The sequence below is a fragment of the Bufo gargarizans genome, chromosome 2 (genome assembly GCF_014858855.1).
Source record: "Bufo gargarizans isolate SCDJY-AF-19 chromosome 2, ASM1485885v1, whole genome shotgun sequence".
Classification (NCBI taxonomy): domain Eukaryota; kingdom Metazoa; phylum Chordata; class Amphibia; order Anura; family Bufonidae; genus Bufo; species Bufo gargarizans.
Genome location: NC_058081.1, coordinates 296,320,631 through 296,348,259, shown reverse-complemented (window position 1 = coordinate 296,348,259; position 27,629 = coordinate 296,320,631).

Sequence of the window (27,629 nt, the reverse complement as noted above, 5' to 3'; positions counted from 1 at the left end):
TTGAGGATCCCCCAGTGGCATTGTAGGATCTTTCTGACCTGGCTCGAACCTCTGTCGAACGTGGTGATTATACGGGACAGTTTGGTTGTGGATGCGTTTTGGCTGGAATTTTTTCTCCTTTGATAATAAAATCTACCACCAGCTCAGGGGTACCGCGATGGGGAGCCCATGTGCCCCGTCGTACGCTAATCTGTTCCTGGGCTGGTGGGAGGAGACCCTGGTATTCGGGGAAAGGAATCCGGATGATCTATCCAGAATTGGGTTGTGGGCGCGGTATATTGATGACATTTTCATCACCTGGAATGGCAGCCCCTCTCGTTTTGAGTCGTTCGTGTCCCGATTGAATCAAAACGAGATAGGCATGAAGTTCACATACGAGACACATCAAACTAGCCTACCATTCTTGGATATCAAAATTACCAAGAACACCAGGGGAGAACTAGACACCTCGATTCACAGGAAATCCAATGCGACTAACTCTCTCCTGAGATGGGAGAGCAGTTACCCTCTCCCACTCAGGAGGGAGATACCAAGAGGGCAGTATCTTCGTCTGCGCAGAAATTGCTAAGACAAGAAAGATTTTGTGGCTCAGGCAGCTGATCTAAGGGCTAGATTTTTAAAAAGGGGGTATCCTGATTATGTCTTAAGATCCGCCTACAAAGCAGCTCTTGTAAGACAAAGACCGACCCTACTTATTACGAAACAGCCGAACGCATCCACAACCAAACTGTCCCGTATAATCACCACGTTCGACAGAGGTTCGAGCCAGGTCAGAAAGATCCTACAATGCCACTGGGGGATCCTCAAAATGGACCCTGACCTCCAGGATATACTAGGAGACAGTCCACAAATCACGTACAGACGTGGCACCAACCTACGTGATAAGCTTGTCCGCAGTCATTTTTCACCTAGTATTACACATTCAACATGGCTATGGTCCACCACAGTGAGCAGTCATAGATGCGGCAGGTGTGTTGCCTGCAAACACATCTTAACCACCAAAACCTTCACTAGCTCGGTCACGGGCAAGACGTATTCCATTCCACACTTCATTAACTGTAAATCCAGAGGTGTGATATACCGCATCCTATGTGAGTGTGGTTTGGAGTACGTCGGCAAAACCATAAGGAAATTTTGGAGGAGGATTGGTGAGCACATGGGAGATGTCACACATAAGAGGGACACCCCTGTGTCGAAACATGCGCACACCAATCATAATGGCAAAGCCCGGTTAAAATTCATGGGCATCGACCTCGTGAAACCCCCACCAAGAGGGGGGGACTGGGATAAGAGCCTTCTCCAACGTGAAGCACGCTGGATTTTTAATTTGAAAACTGCACCACCAGGCGGCATGAACGAAAGGTTAAACTTTGCCTGCTTCCTTTAAACAAAGGAAAAATAAGATAAAAAAACATCTACATCTATCATAATGCCGGGTCTGTAATCGTGCTTTCCCCATTGGTCCCCTGGGGAGGTGAGTCGCACTTGTACGTGCACTGATGGCTATGCTCTCCAAACCGCCTGTGCGCATCACAGTGCACATGAACATTGTGCAAAACCTTCCCCTTGCCCCTCCTGTATTTGTGCATATATATATGAGTCTGAATATATACATGTGCCACTCTAGGCACAATTCCCCTGGGGGTGGTGAAACTGTATTCTGACTACAGACCATGCTGCACTGGGGTTGCGCCATATAGGGCATCCTCACAGAGATCCCTGGTTAAACCTACTTGGTATCCCTGTTCACTATATAAGCGCACCCCCACATATATATCTGACTTCGTGTGGCCCAGCCAATAAGATCTCTAGCATTATCTGCATCCCGTTCTGTACCAGTTAACTCAGCATCAAATGCCATTAGCCGCTTTTAGGCTTTATTGCTATCTTCTAAGTTACCAAGGAGATGCATAAACTTTGCGTCCCATGTGATCACCAGACCACTTAACCATTGGCTGAGTGATCACCATGCTCCCGCCCTTCCCACGTGGTGTCGCCGGCGTATGGCGTCACTAGCTGCGTCCGCCCTCTGCCCTGCGGTGACTAGCTTCAGGGTTTCCTGATGCTTGGGTCACGTGACTGGGCGGACGGCGGCGCTCCTGGGTGGCGTCACTGGGAGGGAGGGGCGACGGGGATGGAGCGCGTTGATTTAAACTCGCTACTGAGGCACACAATTGCGGCTGGTCCACTATACCGTTACCCCCAACCATAAGGGTTCCATGTGTTTGGGATTACTATATCCCCCAGACCGTCGTGCACAGGACTACCCCTCCTGCGCCACACTGCATCCCAACCTGGGTTAAGCAGTTTACAGGCCTTTACAGCCTGTTCCTTTCCCCAGTGTCCAATTAGCCTTAGGTCAGAAACCTGAGGCTATATAGTTACCTCCTGCAGTCGTTCCCCTGAAGAAGTCACGGACAGAAACGTGCCACGTCAGGAGACCACTGGAAGTATAATCATCCACCCATCACTGGTATATTCTTTGTAGCTTTAGGGTACAGGTCCACTATAGGGACAGGCTACCGAACGTGGTCGCCTTTTCCAAGGCGAGTGCTCTGTGTAGACAGGTAGTAGTATAATAGCCCCTTCACCTTGATAGGGATATATAGGACCATTCCTACTGTCTGATCTGCCCGACTACACAGCAGAAGCACCTCTTTCCCGCCTGACATACCCAGTGTTTCCTGCCTCCTGTCACCAAGGAACCTCACCCATCATCTACCATGGGTCTGGTAAGACTGTTTGCGTCTTAATTGACGGAGCAGAATTTTTTATCTAAACCAGCAGGGCACCACCAAGTTGGTCCTTTTCGTGTATGTATGACTTTATCGTTTAGTGAGTCTTTTTAATCTGTCATCTATATAACACATTAAAAGTTATATTTTAAATAAGTATACTCCCCCCCTCCTCTGGATAGGGGCCCATTGCCTATCCCATGCATGCTTAAACTCCTTCACTGTATTTGCAGCTACCACTTCTGCAGGAAGGCTATTCCATGCATCCACTACTTTCTCAGTAAGGCTGAGTTCACACGAGCGTGACAGATTTGGTCCGGATGCGTTCAGGGTGCGTTCAGTTAAACTCGCACCATTTTGCAAGCAAGTTCAGTCAGTTTTGGCTGCAATTGCGTTTAGTTGTTCAGTTTTTTCCGCGCGGGTGCAATGCGTTTTGATGCGTTTTTCACGCGCGTGATAAAAAACTGATGGTTTACAAACAACATCTCCTAGCAACCATCAGTGAAAAACGCATTGCATCCGCACTTGCTTGCAGATGCAATGCGTTATTAACGCAGCCCCATTCACTTCTATGGAGCCAGGGCTGCGTGAAAAACGCAGAATATAGAGCATGCTGCGATTTTAAAGCATTGCAGAAGTGATGCGTGAAAAAAAACGCTCATGTACACAGCCCCATTGAAATGAATGGGTCAGGATTCAGTGCGGGTGCAATGCGTTCACCTACTGCATTGCACCCGCGCGGAAATCTCGCCCGTGTGAACTCAGCCTAAAGTAAAACTCCCTGATATTACTTTTAAACCTTTGCCCCTCTAATTTAAAATGATGTCCTCTTGTAGCAGTTTTGAATGTTTTTTTTTTTTTTTTTTGCAAATGAATGTTTTTTTGCAACAATGGTTCTCTCATTACTTTAGGGTGTGGGGTATAAGTGTATTTATGGTCTAATCTGGGATCTGAATTTATTTATGTTTCAATAGAAATCACAAATGGGTCTGAAATGTGGGGTGAAAGATATCATAGCAAGAAGCTCTGTAGGGTCTGGGCTAAATGGAAAAGAAAATAGAATGCATCTCTGGATTTAACTGTACTGTCACTTTAGAGTACCTGTGAATAACTGACATCTACCTCGATATGGACACTGTATTGTAGTACAATCCCACAATCCTTATTTACACAACCAAACCCTTTATTTTCATGACCACCTCACAAATACATTGCTAGCAGGATTGCATTGTTAGTTCCACCAATGCTGCCAGCTCCATGTATGCTACCACAATTTGTGGGTCTATATCTCTGGTCATTACACTCCGTCCTCAGCAATCACCAGTCTCTTCCTGGGCCTACCTAGTCCACCATACCTTCCATACAACTGTATTACAGAAAACAGCACCACACACGTAATGGCATGCTTAGTTACTATGGCCTGTCACCCAGGTGACCTGTAAAGCAGAAGAACATATATACAAGGCAACACAACATAGATACATAAATGTACACAGTATGTATAAATTAATATCTCAGTGAAATTTGCAATATAAAAAACTAAAACTGAAATGGTATACTGAGTATGCGTCCTTTTGCACAATCAAACAAATATATGTGGGGATAGGACGCTAAAAAAAAATAACGAATGCTTTATTAAATTATCTTGTTAAAAAAATAGGGGTATCAACCCGTCACTGTGGAATGCAGCAACTAAACTTGCACTAATTTGTGGGACCACACCTATACCAACCACAAGGCAATAAAGCCAATATGGAGCACAAGGTCGATCCCACAATCTAAACCCACCAACACTTAGGGGGCTCAGAACACCACAGGGTCCTGTATATGTGACCTGGGTGAAGGTACTATCTAGGGGGATATCTGGTACCGTTCGGACATCAGGTATCTCTTCTAACAGTGAGTGTCGGCGCGCAGATACTCACTGCACTAACATAGTACAGGTGCAGTACTATGGCAGGGCAACAACCTAGGCTCCAATTGATGTATCTGGAGCAAAAATTACCATGACACTTTGCTTGGTGGTCAATGCTCAACGCGTTTCTATGCATTCAACATGCATTTCATCAGGAGCAACATGCACCATAAATTACACAGCCCAAGGCCTGTGACTTCGATATTAGACCGAGGCTATGAACAGTAAGCAGCAGTAGGGTGACCTGCCTGACATCGAATTCCTCTAGTGTGAGGTACGGTGTTGTCACTTGTAATCTACTTTCCTACCTAAGCTGACCACCTCTAGGTTGAGGCGCAGCATGCTGGTGTGCATACAAATCGGCGCTGTAATGGCCATTATATACAGCATATTATTCGCGATAATTGGAATAATTACGAATATTCGATTTCGACGAATACAACACGAATACTCAATCGAATATTTGCGAAATATCGCAAAATTGAACATGGCACCTCCCTCTCATCACTAATGATCACAAGTATAGAAATCATCATTTTAATATTAATAAATCAATATAAAAGACATTTCCATAAGCAAGTTCCTCTATGCATAGCTTTTTGGAAAACAAATCTTAACCAACACCTTATTTTTTACAAATGTTAGATTTTAGTGAACCTTTGGAAATTAAGTAATGAAGTGGTTTAAAATTGCTAATGGAATAGAAAATGTAGCATTACCGACAATAGCATTATTGTAATATACATTAATCAGTGTAGAAACAGTCAAGTCACATTATTATGACCACTTCCTACTTTCAACAATGGTAGTAATTATCTCATGAAGGATGTCATGTGTCGTGAGTAGGGATGAGCGAACTCGAACTGTATAGTTCGGGTTCGTACCGAATTTTGGGGTGTCCGTGACACGGACCCGAACCCGGACATTTTCGTAAAAGTCCGGGTTCGGGTTCGGTGTTCGTCGCTTTCTTCGCGCTTTTGTGACGCTTTCTTGGCGCTTTTTGAAAGGCTGCAAAGCAGCCAATCAACAAGCGTCATACTACTTGCCCCAAGAGGCCATCACAGCCATGCCTACTATTGGCATGGCTGTGATTGGCCAGAGCACCATGTGACCCAGCCTCTATTTAAGCTGGAGTCACATAGCGCCGCCCGTCACTCTGCTCTGATTAGCGTAGGGAGAGGTTGCGGCTGCGACAGTAGGGCGAGATTAGGCAGATTAACTCCTCCAAAGGACTTGATTAACTGATCGATCTGCAGCTGTGGATCATTGAGCTGCTGATCCTCAATTGCTCACTGTTTTTAGGCTGCCCAGACCGTTTGTCAGTCACATTTTTCTGGGGTGATCGGCGGCCATTTTGTGTCTTGTGGTGCGCCAGCACAAGCTGCGACCAAGTGCATTTAACCCTCAATGGTGTGGTTGTTTTTTGGCTAAAGCCTACATCAGGGTGAAGCTGTCACACCAAGTGCATTTAACCAGCAATAGTCTGTTTATTTTTTGGCCATATACTACATCAGGGGCAAGCTGCGCCTGTCACCAAGTGCATTTAACCCTCAATGGTGCGTTTGTTTTTTGGCTAAAGCCTACATCAGGGTGAAGCTGTCACACCAAGTGCATTTAACCAGCAATAGTCTGTTTATTTTTTGGCCATATACTACATCAGGGGCAAGCTGCGCCCGTCACCAAGTGCATTTAACCCTCAGTAGTGTGGTTGGTCAAGCTATCACACCAAGTGCATTTAACCAGCAATAGTCTGTTCATTTTTTGGCCATATACTAAATCAGGGGCAAGCTGCGCCCGTCACCAAGTGCATTTAACCAGCAATAGTCTGTTCATTTTTTGGCCATATACTACATCAGGGGCAAGCTGCGCCCGTCACCAAGTGCATTTAACCCTCAGTAGTGTGGTTGGTCAAGCTGTGACACCAAGTGCATTTAACCAGCAATAGTCTGTTCATTTTTTGGCCATATACTACATCAGGGGCAAGCTGCGCCCATCACCAAGTGCATTTAACCAGCAATAGTGTGGTTATTTTTTGGCCATATCCCAGTCTAATTCTGTCACTAAATCCATACCGGTCACCCAGCGCCTAAATACTAGGCCTCAAATTTATATCCCGCTAAATCTCTCGTTACCGCTGTCCTGTTGTGGCTGGGAAAGTTATTTAGTGTCCGTCAAAGCACATTTTTTGTTCTGGGTTGAAATACAATTCCCAATTTAGCAATTTAAAAATTTAGTGGTTTCTGCTGTATCAGAGCTATTTGAAATCTATCCCTAAAAGGGTATATAATATTCAAGGTGCACATAGGGTCATTCAGAATAACTTCACACACCCGCTACTGTGCATTTCCAAGTCTAATTCTGTCACTAAACCCATACCTGTCACCCAGCGCCTAAATACTAGGCCTCAAATTCATATCCAGCTAAATCTGTCGTTAGTGCTGTAGCTGGGCGAGTTATTTAGTGTCCGTTCAAGCACATTTCTTGTTCTGGGTTGAAATACAATTCCCAATTTAGCAATTTCATAATTTAGTGGTTTCTGCTATATCAGAGCTATTTGAAATCTATCCCTAAAAGGGTAGATCATATTGAAGGTGCACATAGGGACATTCAGAATAACTTCACACACCCGCTACTGTGCATTTCCAAGTCTAATTCTGTCACTAAACCCATACCTGTCACCCAGCGCCTAAATACTAGGCCTCAAATTTATATCCAGCTAAATCTGTCCTTAGTGCTGTAGCTGGGCGAGTTATTTAGTGTCCGTTCAAGCACATTTCTTGTTCTGGGTTGAAATACAATTCCCAATTTAGCAATTTCATAATTTAGTGGTTTCTGCTATATCAGAGCTATTTGAAATCTATCCCTAAAAGGGTAGATCATATTGAAGGTGCACATAGGGACATTCAGAATAACTTCACACACCCGCTACTGTGCATTTCCAAGTCTAATTCTGTCACTAAACCCATACCTGTCACCCAGCGCCTAAATACTAGGCCTCAAATTTATATCCAGCTAAATCTGTCCTTAGTGCTGTAGCTGGGCGAGTTATTTAGTGTCCGTTCAAGCACATTTCTTGTTCTGGGTTGAAATACAATTCCCAATTTAGCAATTTCATAATTTAGTGGTTTCTGCTATATCAGAGCTATTTGAAATCTATCCCTAAAAGGGTATATAATATTCAAGGTGCACATTGGGTCATTCAGAATAACTTCACACACACCCGCTACTGTGTATTTCCAAGTCTAATTCTGTCACTAAACCCATATCTGTCACCCAGCGCCTAAATACTAGGCCTCAAATTCATATCCAGCTAAATCTGTCGTTAGTGCTGTAGCTGGGCGAGTTATTTAGTGTCCGTTCAAGCACATTTCTTGTTCTGGGTTGAAATACAATTCCCAATTTAGCAATTTCATAATTTAGTGGTTTCTGCTATATCAGAGCTATTTGAAATCTATCCCTAAAAGGGTAGATCATATTGAAGGTGCACATAGGGACATTCAGAATAACTTCACACACCCGCTACTGTGCATTTCCAAGTCTAATTCTGTCACTAAACCCATACCTGTCACCCAGCGCCTAAATACTAGGCCTCAAATTTATATCCAGCTAAATCTGTCCTTAGTGCTGTAGCTGGGCGAGTTATTTAGTGTCCGTTCAAGCACATTTCTTGTTCTGGGTTGAAATACAATTCCCAATTTAGCAATTTCATAATTTAGTGGTTTCTGCTATATCAGAGCTATTTTAAATCTATCCCTAAAAGGGTATATAATATTCAAGGTGCACATTGGGTCATTCAGAATAACTTCACACACACCCGCTACTGTGTATTTCCAAGTCTAATTCTGTCACTAAACCCATACCTGTCACCCAGCGCCTAAATACTAGGCCTCAAATTCATATCCAGCTAAATCTGTCGTTAGTGCTGTAGCTGGGCGAGTTATTTAGTGTCCGTTCAAGCACATTTCTTGTTCTGGGTTGAAATACAATTCCCAATTTAGCAATTTCATAATTTAGTGGTTTCTGCTATATCAGAGCTATTTGAAATCTATCCCTAAAAGGGTAGATCATATTGAAGGTGCACATAGGGACATTCAGAATAACTTCACACACCCGCTACTGTGCATTTCCAAGTCTAATTCTGTCACTAAACCCATACCTGTCACCCAGCGCCTAAATACTAGGCCTCAAATTTATATCCAGCTAAATCTGTCCTTAGTGCTGTAGCTGGGCGAGTTATTTAGTGTCCGTTCAAGCACATTTCTTGTTCTGGGTTGAAATACAATTCCCAATTTAGCAATTTCATAATTTAGTGGTTTCTGCTATATCAGAGCTATTTGAAATCTATCCCTAAAAGGGTAGATCATATTGAAGGTGCACATAGGGACATTCAGAATAACTTCACACACCCGCTACTGTGCATTTCCAAGTCTAATTCTGTCACTAAACCCATACCTGTCACCCAGCGCCTAAATACTAGGCCTCAAATTTATATCCAGCTAAATCTGTCCTTAGTGCTGTAGCTGGGCGAGTTATTTAGTGTCCGTTCAAGCACATTTCTTGTTCTGGGTTGAAATACAATTCCCAATTTAGCAATTTCATAATTTAGTGGTTTCTGCTATATCAGAGCTATTTGAAATCTATCCCTAAAAGGGTATATAATATTCAAGGTGCACATTGGGTCATTCAGAATAACTTCACACACACCCGCTACTGTGTATTTCCAAGTCTAATTCTGTCACTAAACCCATACCTGTCACCCAGCGCCTAAATACTAGGCCTCAAATTCATATCCAGCTAAATCTGTCGTTAGTGCTGTAGCTGGGCGAGTTATTTAGTGTCCGTTCAAGCACATTTCTTGTTCTGGGTTGAAATACAATTCCCAATTTAGCAATTTCATAATTTAGTGGTTTCTGCTATATCAGAGCTATTTGAAATCTATCCCTAAAAGGGTAGATCATATTGAAGGTGCACATAGGGACATTCAGAATAACTTCACACACCCGCTACTGTGCATTTCCAAGTCTAATTCTGTCACTAAACCCATACCTGTCACCCAGCGCCTAAATACTAGGCCTCAAATTTATATCCAGCTAAATCTGTCCTTAGTGCTGTAGCTGGGCGAGTTATTTAGTGTCCGTTCAAGCACATTTCTTGTTCTGGGTTGAAATACAATTCCCAATTTAGCAATTTCATAATTTAGTGGTTTCTGCTATATCAGAGCTATTTGAAATCTATCCCTAAAAGGGTATATAATATTCAAGGTGCACATTGGGTCATTCAGAATAACTTCACACACACCCGCTACTGTGTATTTCCAAGTCTAATTCTGTCACTAAACCCATACCTGTCACCCAGCGCCTAAATACTAGGCCTCAAATTTATATCCTGCTAAATCTCTCGTTAACGCTGTCCTGTTGTGGCTGGGAAAGTTATTTAGTGTCCGTCAAAGCACATTTTTTGTTCTGGGTTGAAATACAATTCCCAATTTAGCAATATTATAATTTAGTGGTTTCTGCTATATCAGAGCTATTTGAAATCTATCCCTAAAAGGGTATATAATATTCAAGGTGCACATTGGGTCATTCAGAATAACTTCACACACACCCGCTACTGTGTATTTCTAAGTCTAATTCTGTCACTAAACCCATACCTGTCACCCAGCGCCTAAATACTAGGCCTCAAATTTATATCCAGCTAAATCTGTCCTTAGTGCTGTAGCTGGGCGAGTTATTTAGTGTCCGTTCAAGCACATTTCTTGTTCTGGGTTGAAATACAATTCCCAATTTAGCAATTTCATAATTTAGTGGTTTCTGCTATATCAGAGCTATTTGAAATCTATCCCTAAAAGGGTAGATCATATTGAAGGTGCACATAGGGACATTCAGAATAACTTCACACACCCGCTACTGTGCATTTCCAAGTCTAATTCTGTCACTAAACCCATACCTGTCACCCAGCGCCTAAATACTAGGCCTCAAATTTATATCCAGCTAAATCTGTCCTTAGTGCTGTAGCTGGGCGAGTTATTTAGTGTCCGTTCAAGCACATTTCTTGTTCTGGGTTGAAATACAATTCCCAATTTAGCAATTTCATAATTTAGTGGTTTCTGCTATATCAGAGCTATTTGAAATCTATCCCTAAAAGGGTATATAATATTCAAGGTGCACATTGGGTCATTCAGAATAACTTCACACACACCCGCTACTGTGTATTTCCAAGTCTAATTCTGTCACTAAACCCATATCTGTCACCCAGCGCCTAAATACTAGGCCTCAAATTCATATCCAGCTAAATCTGTCGTTAGTGCTGTAGCTGGGCGAGTTATTTAGTGTCCGTTCAAGCACATTTCTTGTTCTGGGTTGAAATACAATTCCCAATTTAGCAATTTCATAATTTAGTGGTTTCTGCTATATCAGAGCTATTTGAAATCTATCCCTAAAAGGGTAGATCATATTGAAGGTGCACATAGGGACATTCAGAATAACTTCACACACCCGCTACTGTGCATTTCCAAGTCTAATTCTGTCACTAAACCCATACCTGTCACCCAGCGCCTAAATACTAGGCCTCAAATTTATATCCAGCTAAATCTGTCCTTAGTGCTGTAGCTGGGCGAGTTATTTAGTGTCCGTTCAAGCACATTTCTTGTTCTGGGTTGAAATACAATTCCCAATTTAGCAATTTCATAATTTAGTGGTTTCTGCTATATCAGAGCTATTTGAAATCTATCCCTAAAAGGGTATATAATATTCAAGGTGCACATTGGGTCATTCAGAATAACTTCACACACACCCGCTACTGTGTATTTCCAAGTCTAATTCTGTCACTAAACCCATACCTGTCACCCAGCGCCTAAATACTAGGCCTCAAATTCATATCCAGCTAAATCTGTCGTTAGTGCTGTAGCTGGGCGAGTTATTTAGTGTCCGTTCAAGCACATTTCTTGTTCTGGGTTGAAATACAATTCCCAATTTAGCAATTTCATAATTTAGTGGTTTCTGCTATATCAGAGCTATTTGAAATCTATCCCTAAAAGGGTAGATCATATTGAAGGTGCACATAGGGACATTCAGAATAACTTCACACACCCGCTACTGTGCATTTCCAAGTCTAATTCTGTCACTAAACCCATACCTGTCACCCAGCGCCTAAATACTAGGCCTCAAATTTATATCCAGCTAAATCTGTCCTTAGTGCTGTAGCTGGGCGAGTTATTTAGTGTCCGTTCAAGCACATTTCTTGTTCTGGGTTGAAATACAATTCCCAATTTAGCAATTTCATAATTTAGTGGTTTCTGCTATATCAGAGCTATTTGAAATCTATCCCTAAAAGGGTAGATCATATTGAAGGTGCACATAGGGACATTCAGAATAACTTCACACACCCGCTACTGTGCATTTCCAAGTCTAATTCTGTCACTAAACCCATACCTGTCACCCAGCGCCTAAATACTAGGCCTCAAATTTATATCCAGCTAAATCTGTCCTTAGTGCTGTAGCTGGGCGAGTTATTTAGTGTCCGTTCAAGCACATTTCTTGTTCTGGGTTGAAATACAATTCCCAATTTAGCAATTTCATAATTTAGTGGTTTCTGCTATATCAGAGCTATTTGAAATCTATCCCTAAAAGGGTATATAATATTCAAGGTGCACATTGGGTCATTCAGAATAACTTCACACACACCCGCTACTGTGTATTTCCAAGTCTAATTCTGTCACTAAACCCATACCTGTCACCCAGCGCCTAAATACTAGGCCTCAAATTCATATCCAGCTAAATCTGTCGTTAGTGCTGTAGCTGGGCGAGTTATTTAGTGTCCGTTCAAGCACATTTCTTGTTCTGGGTTGAAATACAATTCCCAATTTAGCAATTTCATAATTTAGTGGTTTCTGCTATATCAGAGCTATTTGAAATCTATCCCTAAAAGGGTAGATCATATTGAAGGTGCACATAGGGACATTCAGAATAACTTCACACACCCGCTACTGTGCATTTCCAAGTCTAATTCTGTCACTAAACCCATACCTGTCACCCAGCGCCTAAATACTAGGCCTCAAATTTATATCCAGCTAAATCTGTCCTTAGTGCTGTAGCTGGGCGAGTTATTTAGTGTCCGTTCAAGCACATTTCTTGTTCTGGGTTGAAATACAATTCCCAATTTAGCAATTTCATAATTTAGTGGTTTCTGCTATATCAGAGCTATTTGAAATCTATCCCTAAAAGGGTATATAATATTCAAGGTGCACATTGGGTCATTCAGAATAACTTCACACACACCCGCTACTGTGTATTTCCAAGTCTAATTCTGTCACTAAACCCATACCTGTCACCCAGCGCCTAAATACTAGGCCTCAAATTTATATCCTGCTAAATCTCTCGTTAACGCTGTCCTGTTGTGGCTGGGAAAGTTATTTAGTGTCCGTCAAAGCACATTTTTTGTTCTGGGTTGAAATACAATTCCCAATTTAGCAATATTATAATTTAGTGGTTTCTGCTATATCAGAGCTATTTGAAATCTATCCCTAAAAGGGTATATAATATTCAAGGTGCACATTGGGTCATTCAGAATAACTTCACACACACCCGCTACTGTGTATTTCTAAGTCTAATTCTGTCACTAAACCCATACCTGTCACCCAGCGCCTAAATACTAGGCCTCAAATTTATATCCTGCTAAATCTCTCGTTAACGCTGTCCTGTTGTGGCTGGGAAAGTTATTTAGTGTCCGTCAAAGCACATTTTTTGTTCTGGGTTGAAATACAATTCCCAATTTAGCAATTTCATAATTTAGTGGTTTCTGCTATATCAGAGCTATTTGAAATCTATCCCTAAAAGGGTATATAATATTCAAGGTGCACATTGGGTCATTCAGAATAACTTCACACACACACGCTTCTGTGCATTTCCAAGTCTAATTCTGTCACTAAATCCATACCGGTCACCCAGCGCCTAAATACTAGGCCTCAAATTTATATCCTGCTAAATCTCTCGTTAACGCTGTCCTGTTGTGGCTGGGAAAGTTATTTAGTGTCCGTCAAAGCACATTTTTTGTTCTGGGTTGAAATACAATTCCCAATTTAGCAATTTCATAATTTAGTGGTTTCTGCTATATCAGAGCTATTTGAAATCTATCCCTAAAAGGGTATATAATATTCAAGGTGCACATTGGGTCATTCAGAATAACTTCACACACACACGCTTCTGTGCATTTCCAAGTCTAATTCTGTCACTAAATCCATACCGGTCACCCAGCGCCTAAATACTAGGCCTCAAATTTATATCCCGCTGAATTTGAATACAATACATTGGGCCAAATAATATATTTGTTGTTGTGGTGAACCATAACAATGAGAAAAGCATCTAGTAAGGGACGCGGACGTGGACATGGTCGTGGTGGTGTTAGTGGACCCTCTGGTGCTGGGAGAGGACGTGGCCGTTCTGCCACATCCACACGTCCTAGTGTACCAACTACCTCAGGTCCCAGTAGCCGCCAGAATTTACAGCGATATATGGTGGGGCCCAATGCCGTTCTAAGGATGGTAAGGCCTGAGCAGGTACAGGCATTAGTCAATTGGGTGGCCGACAGTGGATCCAGCACGTTCACATTATCTCCCACCCAGTCTTCTGCAGAAAGCGCACAGATGGCGCCTGAAAACCAACCCCATCAGTCTGTCACATCACCCCCATGCATACCAGGGAAACTGTCTCAGCCTCAAGTTATGCAGCAGTCTCTTATGCTGTTTGAAGACTCCGCTGGCAGGGTTTCCCAAGGGCATCCACCTAGCCCTTCCCCAGCGGTGAAAGACATAGAATGCACTGACGCACAACCACTTATGTTTCCTGATGATGAGGACATGGGAATACCACCTCAGCATGTCTCTGATGATGACGAAACACAGGTGCCAACTGCTGCGTCTTTCTGCAGTGTGCAGACTGAACAGGAGGTCAGGGATCAAGACTGGGTGGAAGACGATGCAGGGGACGATGAGGTCCTAGACCCCACATGGAATGAAGGTCGTGCCACTGACTTTCACAGTTCGGAGGAAGAGGCAGTGGTGAGACCGAGCCAACAGCGTAGCAAAAGAGGGAGCAGTGGGCAAAAGCAGAACACCCGCCGCCAAGAGACTCCGCCTGCTACTGACCGCCGCCATCTGGGACCGAGCACCCCAAAGGCAGCTTCAAGGAGTTCCCTGGCATGGCACTTCTTCAAACAATGTGCTGACGACAAGACCCGAGTGGTTTGCACGCTGTGCCATCAGAGCCTGAAGCGAGGCATTAACGTTCTGAACCTGAGCACAACCTGCATGACCAGGCACCTGCATGCAAAGCATGAACTGCAGTGGAGTAAACACCTTAAAACCAAGGAAGTCACTCAGGCTCCCCCTGCTACCTCTTCTGCTGCTGCCGCCTCGGCCTATTCTGCTGCTGCCGCCTCGGCCTCTTCCTCCGCCTCTGGAGGAACGTTGGCACCTGCCGCCCAGCAAACAGGGGATGTACCACCAACACCACCACCACCACCTCCGTCACCAAGCGTCTCAACCATGTCACACGCCAGCGTTCAGCTCTCCATCTCACAAACATTTGATAGAAAGCGTAAATTCCCACCTAGCCACCCTCGATCCCTGGCCCTGAATGCCAGCATTTCTAAACTACTGGCCTATGAAATGCTGTCATTTAGGCTGGTGGACACAGACAGCTTCAAACAGCTCATGTCGCTTGCTGTCCCACAGTATGTTGTTCCCAGCCGGCACTACTTCTCCAAGAGAGCCGTGCCTTCCCTGCACAACCAAGTATCCGATAAAATCAAGTGTGCACTGCGCAACGCCATCTGTAGCAAGGTCCACCTAACCACAGATACGTGGACCAGTAAGCACGGCCAGGGACGCTATATCTCCCTAACTGCACACTGGGTAAATGTAGTGGCAGCTGGGCCCCAGGCGGAGAGCTGTTTGGCGCACGTCCTTCCGCCGCCAAGGATCGCAGGGCAACATTCTTTGCCTCCTGTTGCCACCTCCTCCTTCTCGGCTTCCTCCTCCTCTTCTTCCACCTGCTCATCCAGTCAGCCACACACCTTCACCACCAACTTCAGCACAGCCCGGGGTAAACGTCAGCAGGCCATTCTGAAACTCATATGTTTGGGGGACAGGCCCCACACCGCACAGGAGTTGTGGCGGGGTATTGAACAACAGACCGACGAGTGGTTGCTGCCGGTGAGCCTCAAGCCCGGCCTGGTGGTGTGTGATAATGGGCGAAATCTCGTTGCAGCTCTGGGACTAGCCAATTTGACGCACATCCCTTGCTTGGCGCATGTGCTGAATTTGGTGGTGCAGAAGTTCATTCACAACTACCCCGACATGTCAGAGCTGCTGCATAAAGTGCGGGCCGTCTGTTCGCGCTTCCGGCGTTCACATCCTGCTGCTGCTCGCCTGTCTGCGCTACAGCGTAACTTCGGCCTTCCCGCTCACCGCCTCATATGCGACGTGCCCACCAGGTGGAACTCCACCTTGCACATGCTGGACAGACTGTGCGAGCAGCAGCAGGCCATAGTGGAGTTTCAGCTGCAGCACGCACGGGTCAGTCGCACTACAGAACAGCACCACTTCACCACCAATGACTGGGCCTCCATGCGAGACCTGTGTGCCCTGTTGCGCTGTTTCGAGTACTCCACCAACATGGCCAGTGGCGATGACACCGTTATCAGCGTTACAATACCACTTCTATGTCTCCTTGAGAAAACACTTAGGGCGATGATGGAAGAGTAGGTGGCCCAGGAGGAGGAGGAGGAGGAGGAAGAGGGGTCATTTCTAGCACTTTCAGGCCAGTCTCTTCGAAGTGACTCAGAGGGAGGTTTTTGGCAACAGCAGAGGCCAGGTACAAATGTGGCCAGCCAGGGCCCACTACTGGAGGACGAGGAGGACGAGGATGAGGAGGAGGTGGAGGAGGATGAGGATGAAGCATGGTCACAGCGGGGTGGCACCCAACGCAACTCGGGTCCATCACTGGTGCCTGGCTGGGGGGAAAGGCAGGACGATGACGATACGCCTCCCACAGAGGACAGCTTGTCCTTACCCCTGGGCAGCCTGGCACACATGAGCGACTACATGCTGCAGTGCCTGCGCAACGACAGCAGAGTTGCCCACATTTTAACCTGTGCGGACTACTGGGTTGCCACCCTGCTGGATCCACGCTACAAAGACAATGTGCCCACCTTACTTCCTGCACTGGAGCGTGATAGGAAGATGCGCGAGTACAAGCGCACGTTGGTAGACGCGCTACTGAGAGCATTCCCAAATGTCACAGGGGAACAAGTGGAAGCCCAAGGCCAAGGCAGAGGAGGAGCAAGAGGTCGCCAAGGCAGCTGTGTCACGGCCAGCTCCTCTGAGGGCAGGGTTAGCATGGCAGAGATGTGGAAAACTTTTGTCAACACGCCACAGCTAACTGCACCACCACCTGATACGCAACGTGTTAGCAGGAGGCAACATTTCACTAACATGGTGGAACAGTACGTGTGCACACCCCTCCACGTACTGACTGATGGTTCGGCCCCATTCAACTTCTGGGTCTCTAAATTGTCCACGTGGCCAGAGCTAGCCTTTTATGCCTTGGAGGTGCTGGCCTGCCCGGCAGCCAGCGTTTTGTCTGAACGTGTATTCAGCACGGCAGGGGGCGTCATTACAGACAAACGCAGCCGCCTGTCTACAGCCAATGTGGACAAGCTGACGTTCATAAAAATGAACCAGGCATGGATCCCACAGGACCTGTCCGTCCCTTGTCCAGATTAGACATTAACTACCTCCCCATAACCATATATTATTGGACTCCAGGGCACTTCCTCATTCAATCCTATTTTTATTTTCATTTTACCATTATATTGCGAGGCTACCCAAAGTTGAATGAACCTCTCCTCTGCCTGTGTGCTAGGCCTAAATATATGCCAATGGACTGTTGCAGTGGTGGCTGACATGAAGCCTGATTCTCTGCTATGACATGCAGACTAATTCTCTGCTGACATGAAGCCAGATTGTCTGTTACGGGACCTCTCTCCTCTGCCTGGGTGCTGGGCCTAAATTTATGACAATGGACTGTTGCAGTGGTGGCTGACGTGAAGCCTGATTCTCTGCTATGACATGCAGACTGATTCTCTGCTGACATGAAGCCAGATTGTCTGTTACGGGACCTCTCTGCTCTGCCTGTGTGCTAGGCCTAAATATATGCCAATGGACTGTTGCAGTGGTGGGTGACGTGAAGCCTCATTCTCTGCTATGACATGCAGACTGATTCTCTGCTGACATGAAGCCAGATCGTCTGTTACGGGACCTCTCTGCTCTGCCTGTGTGCTAGGCCTAAATATATGCCAATGGACTGTTGCAGTGGTGGGTGACGTGAGGCCTCATTCTCTGCTATGACATGCAGACTGATTCTCTGCTGTCATGAAGCCAGATTGTCTGTTACGGGACCTCTCTGCTCTGCCTGTGTGCTAGGCCTAAATATATGCCAATGGACTGTTGCAGTGGTGGGTGACGTGAAGCCTCATTCTCTGCTATGACATGCAGACTGATTCTCTGCTGACATGAAGCCAGATTGTCTGTTACGGGACCTCTCTCCTCTGCCTGTGTGCTAGGCCTAAATATATGCCAATGGACTGTTGCAGTGGTGGCTGACGTGAAGCCTGATTCTCTGCTATGACATGCAGACTGATTCTCTGGTGACATGAAGCCAGATCGTCTGTTACGGGACCTCTCTGCTCTGCCTGTGTGCTAGGCCTAAATATATGCCAATGGACTGTTGCAGTGGTGGGTGACGTGAAGCCTCATTCTCTGCTATGACATGCAGACTGATTCTCTGCTGTCATGAAGCCAGATTGTCTGTTACGGGACCTCTCTGCTCTGCCTGTGTGCTAGGCCTAAATATATGCCAATGGACTGTTGCAGTGGTGGGTGACGTGAAGCCTCATTCTCTGCTATGACATGCAGACTGATTCTCTGCTGACATGAAGCCAGATTGTCTGTTACGGGACCTCTCTCCTCTGCCTGTGTGCTAGGCCTAAATATATGCCAATGGACTGTTGCAGTGGTGGGTGACGTGAAGCCTCATTCTCTGCTATGACATGCAGACTGATTCTCTGCTGACATGAAGCCAGATCGTCTGTTACGGGACCTCTCTGCTCTGCCTGTGTGCTAGGCCTAAATATATGCCAATGGACTGTTGCAGTGGTGGGTGACGTGAAGCCTCATTCTCTGCTATGACATGCAGACTAATTCTCTGCTGACATGAAGACAGATTCTCTGTTACGGGACCTCCCTCCTCTGCCTGGGTGCTGGGCCTAAATATATGCCAATGGACTGTTGCAGTGGTGGCTGACGTGAAGCCTCATTCTCTGCTATGACATGCAGACTAATTCTCTGCTGACATGAAGACAGATTCTCTGTTACGGGACCTCCCTCCTCTGCCTGGGTGCTGGGCCTAAATATATGCCAATGGACTGTTGCAGTGGTGGCTGACGTGAAGCCTCATTCTCTGCTATGACATGCAGACTGATTCTCTGCTGACATGAAGACAGATTCTCTGTTACGGGACCTCTCTCCTCTGCCTGTGTGTGTGCTGGGCCTAAATATATGCCAATGGACTGTTGCAGTGGTGGCTGACGTGAAGCCTCATTCTCTGCTATGACATGCAGACTAATTCTCTGCTGACATGAAGACAGATTCTCTGTTACGGGACCTCTCTCCTCTGCCTGTGTGTGTGCTGGGCCTAAATATATGCCAATGGACTGTTGCAGTGGTGGCTGACGTGAAGCCTCATTCTCTGCTATGACATGCAGACTGATTCTCTGCTGACATGAAGCCAGATTCTCTGTTACGGGACCTCTCTGCTCTGCCTGTGTGTGTGCTGGGCCTAAATATATGCCAATGGACTGTTGCAGTGGTGGCTGACGTGAAGCCTCATTCTCTGCTATGACATGCAGACTGATTCTCTGCTGACATGAAGCCAGATTCTCTGTTACGGGACCTCTCTCCTCTGCCTGTGTGTGTGCTGGGCCTAAATATATGCCAATGGACTGTTGCAGTGGTGGCTGACGTGAAGCCTCATTCTCTGCTATGACATGCAGACTAATTCTCTGCTGACATGAAGACAGATTCTCTGTTACGGGACCTCCCTCCTCTGCCTGGGTGCTGGGCCTAAATATATGCCAATGGACTGTTGCAGTGGTGGCTGACGTGAAGCCTCATTCTCTGCTATGACATGCAGACTAATTCTCTGCTGACATGAAGACAGATTCTCTGTTACGGGACCTCTCTCCTCTGCCTGGGTGCCGGGGCCTAAATATCTGAGAATGGACTGTTCCAGTGGTGGGTGACGGGAAGCCAGATTCTCTGCTATGGAACCTCTCTCCAATTGATTTTGGTTAATTTTTATTTATTTAATTTTTATTTTAATTCATTTCCCTATCCACATTTGTTTGCAGGGGATTTACCTACATGTTGCTGCCTTTTGCAGCCCTCTAGCTCTTTCCTGGGCTGTTTTACAGCCTTTTTAGTGCCGAAAAGTTCGGGTCCCCATTGACTTCAATGGGGTTCGGGTTCGGGACGAAGTTCGGATCGGGTTCGGATCCCGAACCCGAACATTTCCGGGATGTTCGGCCGAACTTCTCGAACCCGAACATCCAGGTGTTCGCTCAACTCTAGTCGTGAGCAGGCTTGTTGGGTATATACTTTGAATTAAAATTGGTCTTCCAATTTGGTGCTGGATATCCTCTTCCGGAAAATTCTTAGCTTATGTTTCCTTCTCCACACCTTCTCCAGGGGCCCCATAGCTGTGGAAATATTGGTCTCTATGGCATGTCCCAGTTGCCAAATGAAGAGCTGATCAAAGTAGGGGCGGGAACACAATATTTAGTATGCTGCTACTAAAAATGCACAGTAACAGTTCTGTAAATTAATTTAAGAAAAACAAATAGTTCATTTGCAAAGTAAACAAAGAAATCTTGGACTTTTCATGGACTTTTTTTGGTGAATTTTGCAATTACTATAAAAATAATAATATTAAAAGTATCTTAGATTTGCTTTTTTCCTGGGATTTTATTGGTAATTTAAAATGGAACGCACTTGAAGGGGTTGTCCAACAATAAATATTCTACAGTTTTCAAACCAGCTCCTGGATCTGAATACTTTTGTAATTTCATGTAATTTGAAATTTGGCATAGCCACTGAATTGTACAATAAAATGTATTTGTATAGCGCCACCTGCTGTTTATACATTTTCTTATTTCTTTGTCCTGCTTAATGAGAAGGCCGCAAATGCTCAGTTTCATCCTTCAACTGCCTCAGCTGTGATAAGGAGAGCTGAAACACGCCCCCTTAGCTACAGCAGAAAAGACCCTTCATTTAAGCTGTCAGCTTGATATAAATCTAGCAGATCAATGAATGGGGAAATGTCTGCATCCAGGTGAGGTACAAGGCTGGTTCTAGCTTTGTTAGAAAGGGATTGTCATGCACTATATGATATCCGATTTACATTTTTTACAGTAGTTATGGGATGACCCCTTTAAAACAGTCTCAAGTGGATTTGCAAATTTAAGAAACAAAACAATGAGAAAAAACTGTGCAAAACAGAGGTAAACATCAATTGAATTAACCTCTTCTACCCCAGGCCTGTTTTCATCTTCCTGTCCAGGCCATTGTTTGCAAATGTGACATGTGGTAATAACTTTGGAATTATTTTACTTATCTAAGCCATTCTGAGACTATTTTCTCATGACACATTGTGCTTTATGACAGTGGTAAATTTGAGTTGATATATTTCACCTCTATTTATAAGAAAATATACCAAAAATTTGAAAAACTTCACAATCTTCAACAATTGAATTTCTTCTACTTTAAATACAGATAGTGATACCTCATAATATAGTTATCAATTAACATTCCCAATATGTCTTATTTATGTTGGCATCATTTTGTAAATGTCTTTTTCATTTTTTTAGGACGTTAGAAGGTTTATAATTTTAGAAGCAATTGTTCATATTTTCAAGATAATTTTCCAAACCAGTATTGTATAGTACCAATTATAAAATGTATTTTAATTGAATTACAGAAACCACCCATAAATGACCCCATTTTAGAAACTACACCCCTCCAATTATTCAAAAGTGATGTTACAAACTTAGTTAACCCTTGAGGTGTTCCCCAAGAATTAAAGGAAAATGGAGGTCAAATGTAAAAATGAAATTTTTTTGCAGATTTTTTATGTTAATCAGTTTTTTCTTGCAACAAAGAAAGGGTTAACAGAAAAATAAACCTCAATATGCATTACTCTGATGCTACAGTTTACAGAAATATCCTATATGTGGTGGTAAATTGCTGTAGGGGCACATGGCAGTGATCAAAAGGAAAAGGAGCGCCATATGGTTTTTGGAAAGTAGATTCTGCTAGAATGGTTTTTGGGCACTAATTTGTATTTGAAGAGACCTTTCTTGTCTTTGAAAACCAGGGGGCTAGGTCTCACAGGCTTCTGTAGAAGACATCCACGATGCCTATGCAAGTCATCGGGCTACCTTCACAGCTAGAGATTAGTGAATTTCTCAGAAATTTGACTTGGCCGGTTCGCAGAAAGACTTCAGGAACCGCTTGACAACCAGATTTAACAAGTGTGCCATGCAGGGCACATGGCTCAGCCCTCGTTGACGGCACTGCTATGCACGTTGGCAGACAACGACAGGTTCAAGGACTTGCCCACCTTCTGTTCTACATGTGTGTGCAGGGCTGGTACTGCCTTTTTGACAAAGAAATGACGGCTTGGGACTCTCCACCTTGGCTTGGCACAAGCCATCAGTTCTCTGAAAGGTGCAGAGTAAACCATTTGGAAAGGGAGGGACTGCAGCACCAGCAGCTTGGACAGGAGCACATTCAGCTTCTGCTCCATTGGATGAGTGCACATATACTGTTGTCTTTTGGCAATCGCTTCAGTGATTGATTGCTGACGGAATGACTAAGGAGGAGTAGGAGGAGTAGGAGCAGGAGCATCTGGACCAGCAGATGATGGGAAGGACAGCTCCCTTTGTGTCATGGAACCATGGACCAGACGTACAACAAGAGATAAGTGGAAATAAGAAGGCTTTATTGAAAATAAAGCTGTAAGGCAAAAGTCCAAACGGATGGCTAAACCGAAGCAGGGTCTTGCGAAGCCAGAGGTCAGGAACCAGGAGGGTAGTCAGACGAAGCCAGGATCAGGAACCAGCAGGGTAGTCAGACGAAGCCAGGATCAGGATCTTGCTGGTCAAGACACAACCGCTAGATGACATTGGGAGCTCAGGCCTCTCGCAGAGACTCCTGGTACCACCCCCCCCCCCCCTACATTGCTGCAACCTGTGCCAGAAACATTTAGGCCTCTGCCACTCCCCTGTGTAGAGCCTGGCACTTCTCTGTCTGACATACTGTTAGATCAAATGAACAAATAAAAAGGAAATTAAAACACCTGAAAAAAGCCTGTAATTTTCTAACTGCACCGCTGAACGACAAATACTTTTTTGTGCCACTAATACATGCAAAAAAGGCTTAAGAACATATAACTACACTGCTAAATGGCAAATAGATTTTTGTTTTGCCATTAATACAAGGCACAAAAGGCTTTAGAAAATATAACTGCATGGCTGAGCGGCAAATATATTTTTCTATTTCCACTTATACATGCCACAAAAGGCTTTAGAACACATAACTGCACAGCTGAATGGCAAATATATTTTTATTTTGCCACTTATACCCGCCACAAAAGGCTTTAGAACATATAACTGCACTGCTAAACGGCAAATATATTTTTATTTTGCCACTATTACATGACAAAAAGGGCTATAGAACATATAAATGCACCACTGAACGGCAAATATCTTTGACTTTTGCCACTAATACTCACCACAAAACACTTTGGAACATATAACTGCACCACTGAACCGCAAATATATTTTACTTTTGCCACTTATACATGCCGCAAAAGGCCTTAGAATATATAACTGCACCGCTGAATGGCAAATATATTTTCTTTTTCTACTAATACATTACAAAAAGTACTGTAATTTTAGCACTTCACCACACAACGGCCTTTTTTTCCATTAATATAAGCCAAAAAATGCATTAGAACATATAACTGCACAGCACAAGGGCAAATAAGACATAGAAATATTTCCTTGTAATGAACCCAGTTAATGGCTGTAACACCCAATAACAAGAACAGTTTGCTGTAATTACAGAGCTGAATAATGGCAATTTGGGTCCCACGTCAGTGAAGCAAGGTGTAATTGGATTGTTTCTATTACCCAGGCTGTAACCTCCCCTACTGAACCCTGTTCAACATAAATACTGTGGAATAATTCCTTCCTATCCTTTCCCTACACCTTTTTTCCCTGCACTTGTAAATCTTTTTTTTAGCACAATGACGTTTTTTCTAGCACTGTCCCTAGCGCTTGCTGACATCTCTCCCTGCATTAAGTACACTGGAAAATGGCAGAATCCAAGATGGCTGAGGCTATTTTTAGGGCTGTGACATCACAGGGCTGGCTGGCTGCTGATTGGCTGCATACATGGCATTATTGGTGATCCCGCCTTTTCAGCGTTCCTTGTTCCATGTCCTTACAAGTGCAGCAGCCATTTTAGGAAAAAATGCTATTCATTACCAAGAAGTGTGAGGAAATTCGGATTCGGTGCAAATCAAATTTTTCCTGAAATTCAAATCGAATTCCACTTCGTCAACTTTGATTTGCTCACCTCTAATTACTACAATAAAAGACAGGATAGTGCAGCAATCTACCTGTGAGTGTTATAGTGAATTTGAGAATGAGGCTTGGCCTTTAATCATCCGTTAATGGTTTTTCTCCACACGGTTGAACATGTTTTTTGAAGGAGGAATTGTTGCATTCAATTAAACCAGCACATAGGTGATCAGTAGTACACCAAACTACCTTCTTGTGACTGATAACAACAAATTAAGAGTCAGACTTTAATCATCTGTTTCCGTGAATTACATTTCCAAATAGTTATCATTTATTTTTTGGGGGGATTATTACGTTTAATTATACCAGCATATAGGAAATCAGTACAACAATATGCAGGCTAGGGCAATGTGAGTTTGAGTGTCAAGCTTAAATCGTCTGTTTCCGTTTTCACACAGTTGTATTTATATATATTTTTCGGATTGTTTAATTTAATTGACCAGCAGACATATGATTATTGCAGCAATACACTGGGTAGGGAAGCAATCTACCTGTGAATGTTAACGTGAATTTGAACATCAAGCTTCAATCATCCGTTTCCATGGATTCCATTTCCACGCAGTTGGAATTTATTTTTTTGGGGGGGAAGGGGTTCAGTTTCAAATTATTGAACCAGCTCATAGGTGAATAATACACAATTTTTCACACTGTTGGAATAATATATTTTTGGGGGACTTGTTCAATTTAATTAAGCCAGCATATAGATGATCGATACAACCTTTACCTGTGAAATTGTGCAGGAGACCTGACCCTTAACCCCTTAAGGACTGGGTAATTTTTCACCTTAAGGACCAGACTAATTTTTGCAAATCTGACATGTGTCAATTTATGTGGTGATAACTTTAAAACGCTTTTCCTTATTCAAGCCATTCTGTTTTCTCGTCGGTAAATTTGAATAAAAATATTTCATTTTTATTTATTAAAAAATACTAAATTTACCAGAAATTTTGAAAAAAATTGCCACTTTCCAAATTTCAATTTCTCTGCTTTCAAAACAGCTAGTGATGAGGCTTTTAAGCATATGGGGACGAGGCTGTAAAATATACGAGTGGGTTTTCCACCGTTGTGAAGGAAGACTGCTGGACCCCCTTTCCCGCCTTATGAAAGGTTTGGGATTAAAGATTGCTGTAAGCCGGGTATGCATGGTTGGTGTATCAGGTGACTGGATATATGATTGTTAATCCTGCCGATTGTGCCCACCCATGCTCGGAAGTGGGCGCGCATGGTGTGCGCTTGCTGCCTAGCGGCCGTCTGGGTGCGGGCCTCTGATCCCCGCCTTGTATAGAGAATACTATGTGAGGGCGGAGGTTTCGGGTGTCCGTTTGAGTAAGCTCCGGACGTCGAGTGGAGCCTGCTTTGAGATCCCCATTTGATTTTCAATATTTTTAATCATGGACACTGATATGAAATTATTGTTAATTATGTTCATAAATTAGAATTGACGGACTTATAGAATTTATAATATCATGGATGTAACATTGAGATGATTTTTCAGTGCAACGAATAAAAAAAAAATATTTATATAAAAAAAAAAAAAACCAGCTAGTGATACCTCATATAATAGTTAATACTTTACATTTCCCATATGTCTGCTTCATGTTTGGATCATTTTGTGAGTGCCATTTTATTTTTTGGGGACCTTAGAAGGCTTAGAAGTTTAGAAGCAAATCTTGAAATTTTTCGGAAAATGTCCAAAAGCCACTTTTTAAGGACTAGTTCATGCCCGAAGTCACTTTGTGAGGCTTACATAACAGAAACCACCCAAAAATGACTCCAATTTTGAAACTACACCCCTCAAGGTATTAAAAACAGATTTTACAAATGTTGTTAACCCTTTAGGTGTTCCACAAGAATTTATGGAAAATGGAGATGAAATTTCAGAATTTCACATTTTTGCCAGATTTTCCATTTTAATCATTTTTTTCCGCTAACAAAGTAAAGGTTAACAGCCAAATAAAACTCAATATTTATTTCCCTGATTCTTTAGCTTACAGAAACACCCCATATGTGGTCGTAAACTGCTGTATGGCCACATGGCAGGGCACAGAAGGAAAGTAATGCCATATGGTTTTTGGAAGAGGGATTTTGATGGACTGGTTTTTTGACTCCGTGTCCCATTTGAAGCCCCCCTTATGCACCCCTAGAGTGTAAACTCCAAAAAGTGACCCCATTTTGGAAACTACACCCTTCAAGGGATTCAAAACAGATTTTACAGACTTTGTTAACCCTTTAGGCGTTTCACAAGAATTAATGGAAAATGGATATGAAATTTCTGAATTTCACTTTTTTGGCAGATTTTCCATTTTAATATTTTTTTTCCGCTAACAAAGCAAGGATTAACAGCCAAACTAAACTCATGTTTTAGTGTCTCCATATTATGAGAGCCATAGTTTTTTTTATTTTTTGGGCAATTGTCTTAGATAGGGGCTCATTTTTTGTGGGATGAGATGATGGTTTGATTGATACAATTTTAGGGTGCTTATGATTTTTTGATCGCTTGGTATTGACACCTTTTTTTTTATATTTTTTACGGTGTTTACCTGAGGGGTTAGGTCATGTGATATGTTTATAGAGCAGGTTGTTACAAACTTTTTTTTATTTATTTAAGTTTTACACAATAATATAATTTTTAAAACAAACAAAAAATTATGTTTTAGTGTCTCCATAGTATGAGAGTAGAGTTGAGCGAACACCTGGATGTTCGGGTTCGAGAAGTTCGGCCGAACATCCCGGAAATGTTCGGGTTCGGGATCCGAACCCGATCCGAACTTCGTCCCGAACCCGAACCCCATTGAAGTCAATGGGGACCCGAACTTTTCGGCACTAAAACGGCTGTAAAACAGCCCAGGAAAGGGCTAGAGGGCTGCAAAAGGCAGCAACATGTAGGTAAATCCCCTGCAAACAAATGTGGATAGGGAAATTAATTAAAATAAAAATTAAATAAATAAAAATTAACCAAAATCAATTGGAGAGAGGTTCCATAGCAGAGAATCTGGCTTCCCGTCACCCACCACTGGAACAGTCCATTCTCAGATATTTAGGCCCCGGCACCCAGGCAGAGGAGAGAGGTCCCGTAACAGAGAATCTGTCTTCATGTCAGCAGAGAATTAGTCTGCATGTCATAGCAGAGAATGAGGCTTCACGTCAGCCACCACTGCAACAGTCCATTGGCATATATTTAGGCCTAGCACACAGGCAGAGGAGAGAGGTCCCGTAACAGA